The sequence below is a fragment of the Squalius cephalus genome, assembly GCF_949319135.1.
Source record: "Squalius cephalus genome assembly, chromosome: 5".
In the NCBI taxonomy this organism is placed as follows: domain Eukaryota; kingdom Metazoa; phylum Chordata; class Actinopteri; order Cypriniformes; family Leuciscidae; genus Squalius; species Squalius cephalus.
In genome coordinates this window covers 45,484,527-45,494,620 of record NC_137126.1, presented here as the reverse complement: position 1 = coordinate 45,494,620, position 10,094 = coordinate 45,484,527, and positions in this window count along the sequence as shown.

The following is a 10,094-nucleotide window of genomic DNA, read 5'->3' as shown; positions in this document are numbered from 1 at the left end:
AGCAAGCATCCGCAAAAACCATATGAAAGCCATTGTTTGTTGCCACCGAGAATATGTCTTAGCAAAAGCCACAGAACAGTCTAAGCGCAACTCAGAGCTAGAGAAACAGGTAAATGAGCTACGTGCTAGAATATCTTCGTTGACTAAGAAATTGAGCCGCAACAAAGCTATAGAAAAAACTGATGTAGAAGTTAGTCAGCCAGATAACATTTACCCTGACTTACAAGCTTTTTTTGAAACAGATGTAGCCATCCAATCAGTAACTGATAAGCCAGTAGATTCAGTGAAGGTGTTTGGCGCTAGGAGAAGGTCTCAGGGAATTGAGGGAACTGAAAGTGTTCCTCTCAACTCTTCTGTTGTCCAAGTACAAACTGTTGCCAAAGCGCTAGGACCCAAAGATATCGAGAGACTATCCCAGAGCTTACCCTCAGCACGCACAGAATTTTCTGAATTTAGAAGAGCATTGATAAGTAAAATGCGTCTTTACAACATGTCGTTGCCAGAAGTTACACAGCTAATGTCACAAATTCTAACTGAATCTGAATTCAACAGTTTTGAGTCTGCTGTTACGTCTGAACTACAACATGCCAGTAAAGGCGATTTGAAAGAAGGTGTTTTGAAAATCCTAAAGAATCTCTTAGGACCCAAAATAGACTGGTCAAAAGTTACTAGATGTGTACAAAAGAAAGGAGAGACTATAAGTGAATACACTGAAAGATTTTCTCAGGCAGCTGCCACGTACAGTGGAATAGTGGAGGATTCTGAAAGTGTACTAGATGATAGAGGAGCTCTAATCCGTATTTGGGCAGATGGTCTTATAGCTGAATACAGATCAGCCTTGCCATTCCTACATGTTACATGGGCTAACGAAACTCTCAGAAGTAACCTAGACTGGTTAGCTACATGGGAAAGGGATGCTGATGTTAAAACCCAAGTGAGAATAGCAGCAGCTACGTTTAACCCAATGAAACAAGACAATAGATGGACTAAAAAAGAAAGCACATGCCACTACTGTGGAAAATCAGGGCATTGGGAGAAAGAATGTAGGAAGAAGTTGCAAGATAATAAAAGAAATAGAATGCATAATTCTGCTCCTTCTCAACCTGCCTACAATCCTGATGTAGTTCCGCCAATGTCCACTGAAACTTTAGGGCAGCTCGCTCAGGCTCTTCTAAGAGCACAAAAAGAACAGGAAAAAAACTAATTGTTGGGGCTGTGAGTAGCTACCTTTCCCCTGTAATCCATCATAATGACAAAATAATTTTTGTGAAAGGTAGCATAAAAGAAAAAGAGATTGATTTTTTGCTTGATACAGGCGCAGAGATTACAATAATTCCTACAAAATTGGCTAAAGGTTTAGACATCCCGTACAAGAAAACCAAACTTTCTTTAACTGGCGTAATAGGTGAAGATTCTGTTTTGTATGAAACCCCGCCCATAGAGGTACAATTTGGCCCGAAAACTCTGACGACAAAATTGCTATGTGCTCCATTGAATACAGGTGCAATTTTAGGCATGGATCTCCTGAGACAAGTACATCTAACTTTAGACATGTCCTCAGAATCTGCTAGCATTAAAATTTCCTCAGCACACGTTTCTACCAATAATGCAATCCCTCCAGAGTATGCTTTCTTACTGAATCATCCAATTTGGGCTAATGACAAGGATGATTGTGGTTTATTGACAGGTGTAGAACCAGTCAAATTGACAGGAACTCCACCCCCGGTTACCAAACAGTATCCAATCAGTAAGGAAGCCATACAGGGAATCAAACCTATTGTAGAAAAGCTGCTGACGCAAGGAGTGCTAGTTAAAACCAACAGTCCCTGTAACTCACCCATATGGCCTATCAAGAAATCCAATGGGACATGGAGACTTACCATAGACTACAGAGTAGCCAATAAAAACATTGATAAAATCACCCCGCTAGTGGCAGATCCATCTACAATTTGTAATGGCTTACCATTAGATTGTAAGATTTTTTCAGTAATTGATATGTCTAATGGATTCTTTTCCGTACCATTGCACTCTGACAGCCAGCCATGGTTAGCTTTCACAGTTGACCATGAACAATATCAGTGGACCCGATTGGCCCAGGGATTTCAAAACTCCCCGACCATATACCATCAGGCTGTCAGACGTGATTTGTGTGACCCAGAATGTCCAGTAAAACAGTCCACTATGATCCAATATGTCGATGATATTTTGATTGCCTCAACAGACCACGAGGTACATCAAACTGAATTGGCATCATTGTTGGACTATTTGCATAAAAAAGGACACAAATGCAGCTTTCACAAAGCTCAAATAGCTAAAAATCAAGTCACATTTCTGGGTCAAACAATTGGTGCAGGAAATAGATCTATTACACAGGATCGAGCGGCTTCAGTCAAAGCCATACCTCCGCCTACTACCATTAAAACACTACGCTCATTTTTAGGAACTGCAGGTTACTGTAGACCGTGGATTGAAGAATATGCCTCGATTGCTCAGCCTCTCTATGACTTGTTGAAAGGCCATGGTAAAGATTCAGATATTGTTTGTATGGAAGAGCTTCACCTCAAAGCATTCAATGATTTGAAGAGAGCACTATGTCAAGCACCAGCATTAGGAATTGCCCAATCTAATAGACCCTTTGTGCTTTATGTCCATGAACACTTGGGCTTTATGACTGCATGTCTAATGCAAGATCATGGGGGCAGTTTACGTCCAATTCATTACTATTCTGGTAAACTTGACATAGTAGCTCAAGGTATGGGACCATGCCTCAGAGCAGTACAGGCAGTTCATCTAGCGCTTCAGGCTTCATCAGCAATGGTGTTAGGTCAGACGGTAAATGTAAAATGCCCTCACGCAGTGTCCGCACTAATGAATCAAGCAAAAGTCACTTCTGTCACTTCCTCTCGTTGGGGAAATTGGTTAACTACTCTTACAGCCCCGAACATTGTTTTACAGCGTGCACCAGTCACGAACCCCTCATCATGTATGATGTCTGCAATGACTGAAGTTGTGTTAGAGGATGAAGGCGAAATGACTCATGATTGTGTTACGCTTACATACGCAGCGACAAGTGAAATAGCAGAAACTCCCATAGAAAATGCAGAATTTGAGTTGTTTGTTGATGGTTCAGCTCAAGTAATTGAAGGGAACAGACGAGCAGGTTATGCAGTAACGTCCACCACTGAGGTGGTAGCTTCAGGTCGTCTTCCAGATCATTTTTCAGCTCAGGCTGCAGAACTGGTAGCTTTAACTAGAGCATGCACACTAGCTTCAGGATCAGTTGCAAATATCTACACAGATTCCAGATATGCTTTTGGGGTTATTCATGATTTTGGCATCATTTGGCAAAGCAGACAGTTTCTAACTTCTGCTGGATCCCCCATTAAGCATGCTGAATTAGTGAAAGATCTTATGTTTGCCATGAAACTTCCAAAGAAATTAGCGGTGATCAAAGTGAAAGCACATCTCACAACTAACACTACAGAAGCTAAAGGTAATGCTCTTGCAGATGTAGCAGCTAAACAGGCTTGTTTCTATGTAACTGTACAAGTGTGTTCAGGTAGTACAGCACAGAAGACAATTCTGCCCCCTGAATCTATCATTGATTTGTACAAAGATGTTCCTCTATATGAAGCATGGACATGGTTAGACAAAGGAGCCACCGTTGATTCATCTGGCTGCTGGACCAAAGGGGGGAAGTATGTTGCTCCCGAATCACTGCTGCCATATTTGGCTCAACAAATACACAATTTGGGTCACAGTGGTCCAGCAACGATGAATCACAGGTTCTCAAATCAATGGTGGAATCCAAAATTCAGAAATGTAGCCACAGAAACAGCCAAAAGGTGTGTTACATGTCAGAAAAATAATGATGTACCAGCAGCCATTACACCAGCAGCACATACCCCAGCTCCACCAGGACCATTTCGTCATTTGCAAGTTGATTACATATCGTTGCCTCGTTGTAAGGGAAAAACTGACGTTTTGGTAGTAATAGACAAGTTCTCAAGATGGATAGAAACTTATCCAACAGGGCGTGCTACCGCTGCACATACTGCTAAATGTCTTGTCACTGATTTCATTCCCAGATGGGGTTTACCAGATTGCATTGACTCAGATCAAGGTACACACTTCACAGGACAGGTAGTTAAAGAAGTGTCTAAAATGTTGAAGATTAAGTGGAATCTGCACTGCCCCTACAGGCCACAAGCATCAGGACAGGTTGAAATGGCAAACAGAACAATCAAAACCAGGCTAAGCAAAATGCATCAGGAAGGAGTGTCATGGGTTGAAGCACTGCCAGCAGTACTGTGTAGTATGAGAGCGTCACCTAACAGATCAGTAGGACTGAGCCCTCATGAAATTATTACAGGACGCCCAATGCAGATGCCAGGTGTGATTGATCTTAGAAATGCTGATGTACACATTGCCTCAGATGCCCTGATTGCTTACTGTGAAAACCTCACAAAGGCAGTACAGAGTGCCAAAGAGAGAGTTGAGTCTTGTTGGCAGACTCCACCAGAAGGTGGACACACAATCGTCCCAGGTCAATGGGTCATGATAAAGTCATTCAAAAACAAACCATTAGAGCCTAAGTGGCAAGGACCACATCAAGTTATGTTGATTACAGCAGCTGCAGTATTGTGCCAGGGAAGGAAAACCTGGACTCATGTGTCACATTGCAAAGTGGTTCCTCCCCCTACAGGGAGGACACATGGACCAGTGAGGAGCCCAGGAAGAACTGGAAGCAACAGGCTTTCGGGGGCCAACCCTGCGGTGAAGATTCCCTTATAGGCCCTTCCCAACCATAGTCCATCCTCACCTCACTGTTCCTTTTTTAGGTGTCTCATAAATTAAGAAATAGGGAAAGAAGGAACCACAATTAGCAGACTCAGATTGAATAGAGGATACAACCCTAATGTTTGTAGTCTTTACATTGAATCTGGTCTGTTGCAGTTGTTCTTTGTTTGTTTGTTTTTAACCATATGCACTGACCTACACACCTGCATATGAAGACCCAACCTCCAGAAAACAACTAGACCAACTGCAGAGACTACAACCAACACAGAAGAAAAAAAAAATACACAACGCAGACTCACCTACGGGAACTTCAGTCATCCCTCATCATGATCAAGATTGTCGTACTACTACTAACCATCACGGACATCGCACAAAGTGTGGACCCCAGAAACAACATCTTCTTAGAGCTGATGAATATGTCCAGAAATGCCTTGTTTGCTGGAAAGAACGTTTGCATGCCACATGCACCTTCAGTAGGAGCCGGAATCCCATGGGTGACACACCCTATTTCTGTCTACAGCATCCTACCCAGCCCATTCAACGGCAGGTGCACCCTGGTTTATGTTCTACCAGCTATCAGAGAAAATACACACTCCACCCCAAGCTCTCCACAGCTACAAAATTCAGCTCCTTCTATCAACAAAGATGGCTGCTTTCCAGGACTCACTAGTGTTCAAACGTGGTGGTCAAGAACTCTTGGAGCATTAATCCCATCGTATGGTGTACCTGAGTGCTGCACCGGGTTAATGGATCCAACAGAGAATTTGAACAAAATCCAACAAGACATTCTTGATCTTTCAACAAAATTACACCAGATGACTGAAGACAATTCTTCATGGTTCGGAAACTTGATAGGTAAACCCTGGCTGTGGATTAAAGAAATAGCAATGCTGCTGTTATTTCTCCTACTGGCGTTCTACGTATGCTTTCACAGTATCAAGTGTTTCATTCAACAAATGACTCACGCCTCTCACGAGAAAATGACTGGTCCAACCATAAAAGAATATTACCCGTAAGAACTTCACGGACCCTAATTGCATGTTTGTTTCTGTGTCAACATGCGATTACAGATGAACAACACAGATCATGCTTTGTGCCGGTAACTTACACAAGTTACAAGATTGAACTTGCTATGTGCCTGTAACTTACACAAGTTACAAGAATTAACTTTTAAGTGTATAAATTTGTATTTTGTGAGAGTTGTTTTAAGACTCTCAAAGGGGCAAATGTGGGAAAGCATATTTATTAAAATGTTTAATATAGGTTTACATTGAATTTAGCATGTTAAGGTTAGGTATAAATTATGATTATCAGAGTTTTCTAGCAAAAGACTCTGGTCAGTCCTGTTTTACTGAAACTCTTGGAGTTTGTGTTTTAGCAAGAAAGTCCAGCCAGTCCTGTACTCGGGTCTCAGTGTTTGAATAGATATGCTGAGTGGATTAGGGTGGGCAATGCTCCCAGTCTAGAACCGGTTCCTAAACCTGTCTTTTTCGGTTCCTGCCCCTAAATGTATATAAACTGTAAGAGAACATTTCACGTCAGACTTGGTGACTGCAGCTACCGACAGCTCGTGTTCTCAATAAAGAATCCTGCTGAAGAAACAACCAAGTCTCCTGGTCTTTCGATTCTAAGTTCACAACAAGAGCCACTTTATTACTGAAGATATTTCAGAATTGATTAACTTTACACAGTTATTGAACTGAAGTGAATCAACACTGAACTGATTTCACCTGAATAATGATGCTTTACTATTGTCTTTTTAGAGCTGCTGTACTGCAGTTGAATTCATTATTCCTGCATGTTTATCACTGTAAAGCTGCTTTGAAACAATCTCTATTGTATAAAGTGCTATCGAAGTCAAGGTGACTTGACAATATCTACATGAACACCAACCTTCACTGCTGTGAAGATTCTGTAACTTCAGTGCACTACAGTTGTGTAGGGTTTGCTAGTTTGTCTTCATCTAGAAGTAAATAGGAAGGGCAACTGGAGGTAAGAACAATATGCACAGACACTAAATATTACAGAAAGACAAACAGAAGTGTTGAAGCTGCAGTCCCTCACAGGAAGAGCTGAAAAAGCTGCACCATATCCAATAATGTAATATACAAATTTTTCTTATCTTTGCATATGCAAATAGAAGATATCATATTTTGTGCTCCCTCTTTCACCAAGATGTCAAGAACAGCTTTATGCAGATCACTGCATTTAGACTATTTTTAATACACAATATACATTTAATATTGTGAACGGATTATTACGGCATAAAATAGTCCAACAATTTTTTTTTTGCTGTTTTGGCAGCAAACACTTAATATGGGTTTGGTTCATACAGGGATAAAAAAGTACCCCATGTGTAAAATGAAATACTCTGCTGGACATTTAATGCTGTGGGCCTGGGCTTGTTCAGATACATGGCATCATGGATTCGATCAAACACCAACAGATAAAAAATCTAAACCTGACAAACTGTGCTAGAAATCTTATAATGGGCCATGTTTGGATCTTCCAACAGGACAGTGATCCAAAAACAAACATCAAAATCAAAACAAAAATGTGTCATGTGGGTGTGTGGAGATGAACCCAATAGCAGACAGTAGTCACAGCAACACAGTTTATTGTACAAATAACAGGAAAAACAAAGCCCACGAGGGGGCAAAACAAGACAGGACTATGAGGGACTAAACTAGACTATGACTCTGACAATTAACTAGACTATAAACAAACAGCAAAAACAGAACTTTCTCTAGACAATACTCTTGACAGGATACTCACAAGGTTTCACAATGAATAACACGCAATGTTAGACACAGCGTTTAACATGCAATGTTTCACAATGTACCGACACAGGACAGAAAACACGAGGGGATTAAATAGGGAGCAAACTAATCAGGAACACAGGTGAAAGCAACAATCTAATGATTACAAGATGAGATAACAAGGGGGCGGGGTCAGGTGACAAGACAATGCAAGCACACAGCCAAAACAAATGGCCATGTGCTTACACATAAAACATGGGCCTGTCATGATCCTGCCTCAAGACCAGGGAAAATCAGAGACAAGGCAGAATCATGACAAAATGGGTCACTGAGCACAAAACCAAGCATCTGCAATGGCCATCCCAGTCCCTGACCTGAACCCTATAGAAAATGAGGAAACTGAAACTAAAGAGAAGAAGCGCCAACATGGAATCTGAAGAATTTGTAAAGATTCTGGAATGATCTCTGATCTCTTGTCAGGTGTTCTCCAAACTCATCAGGCAGTATAGGAGAAGACTCAGAGCTGTTATCTTGGAAACAGGAGGTTGCAAAAAGTATTTAATAAAAGGGGACAAATAATTGTTCACAATGGGTTTTGGTGAAAAACATGTATTTCATAATGTGATTTTCCACCCACTTTCAATTATTTTACTTCAATGAAAGGTTAGATTTTTGCAACAACTTTAAGGACACCAATTTTAAACCAGCCAATTAAACTGCACCAGAAACATACAGATGAGCTGGAAACAGACGATAAATACAAACACTCATAGATAACTAACTGGATGCCAAATAGGCTACTTATCTGACTGTAAAAAAATATTCAAAGTTATTTATTTTAATCACACACGTGACAAAATACATTGGCCTTATTTTGACTCCTAAAGAATAATAGTAAAAAATAAATAAAACAAACTTCAGCGCCCATCCCTGCCACATTGTGCAGGTAAAGAGTGAGTGTTTAATCATACTTTCGATTACCTGTAGACTAGGCTACTGGGCGTGGAAGAAAGAACACGTAGCCTACAATTGATATCAGAAACCCGGGCGAAAAAAAAGAAAAAAAAAAGAAACCCGGGCGGAAGTTAACCATGCAGATACTCTTTTAACTTGGACAAGGCTACGTTTTCCTGATTTACATTTTAAACGGAAAAGTGAAGGATATCATTATTTGGAATATAACTATGTCTCTAAATGTAGCTACTAATTTATGGTTTTCTACGTAAAAATGCTTGGCTTTGATAGGAAATTAATCTTGTGCAGAATGTGCACCATCATCCAGGCACATTCGCAGGTCTTCAGTGAGTTTCGATTCCGTTTACCGGGCGGATTGACGGATCGACAAGAGTGTAGCCACATTGGCTATGAATCATGGCTCATTGAATCAGAACATAAACGCACATTCCTTCTTGCTGTCCCACTCTGAACCCCCGAAGGTAAATCAGTTGTGTTGGCTCCAGCTAGTCGGCAATAAATGGTCCTTCGCGACACCTTATTGCACCTTGGAGGATAAGTTCTGCATTCCAAACCCCCCCTTTCCCCTCTCTGGACCACAGAGAGATAACGAAACTTGAAACTTTCTACACACAGACACACACACACACACAAACATCCTCCTATAGAAATATAGTTTTAATGTATGTAACTCAGATTTGGGTTTGACCTTCCTGTATGCATGTTTTATTAATTTGTTTGATCATATAATTATGATTTTCTAGAGGTGTGGTTTTGAAATGTATTCTTTAATCAATAGTGTTTTAGTTAGAGAAGGTTCACTAACATTCTCTGGCAATCCCTTCCCCCCTGTGTTGAACTGTGTTTTATTGCCTAATGGAATGTCCAGCAACAGAGATTTTAGGAGTGGAGCAGAGTTAGTGTTAATCTTTAACCCTACTTAAATCCTACATTTTCTATATGTATAACCATTGAAGAAATATGTAAACCTGAATGTAATTTCTCTTTTCCACGATTGTTCTTCTCTGTGATGGGTTTTTGTATTCTTGTAAACCTTAAAGGAATAATGTTTCAGATGTGCACCCTGTTGCAATCATAGATATGCCATGTGGATCTTTTTAAAAGTCCAATTTTCATTTCCATTTGTAAATGTACATCACATTTTGGGTTAATCTTATTCCTAGATTGTTAGTAGAACTCTTAATGCTTATTTTACAGAATAAGAAGTCATTTCTATGCCGTAGCATTTAAACATACCAAATGTGGTCTTGAATTGAACCTCCATATACCCGTAGGAAAGATATGGGTACCAAATTATGATAAAATGCATTTTACTGCAGTTATAATTGTTTAAAGTAGAAATGGCATGATCCTAAGACTGTCATAAAACATGCAAATCGAACTCCTAAGTGAGACAAAGGAAATTTCTCCCGCCTGGAATTTCGCGTTCCAATTGGCCCAAGCGCCAGGGAGGAGGAATTTTTCGCTACCCTAGAAAAGCGGAACACTCCGCGTTCCGTTCAGTTGAGTTCGGTATTTTCTTTCGTCTTGTTTGTTCCTGCTTGTTCGAACCCTCCTCAT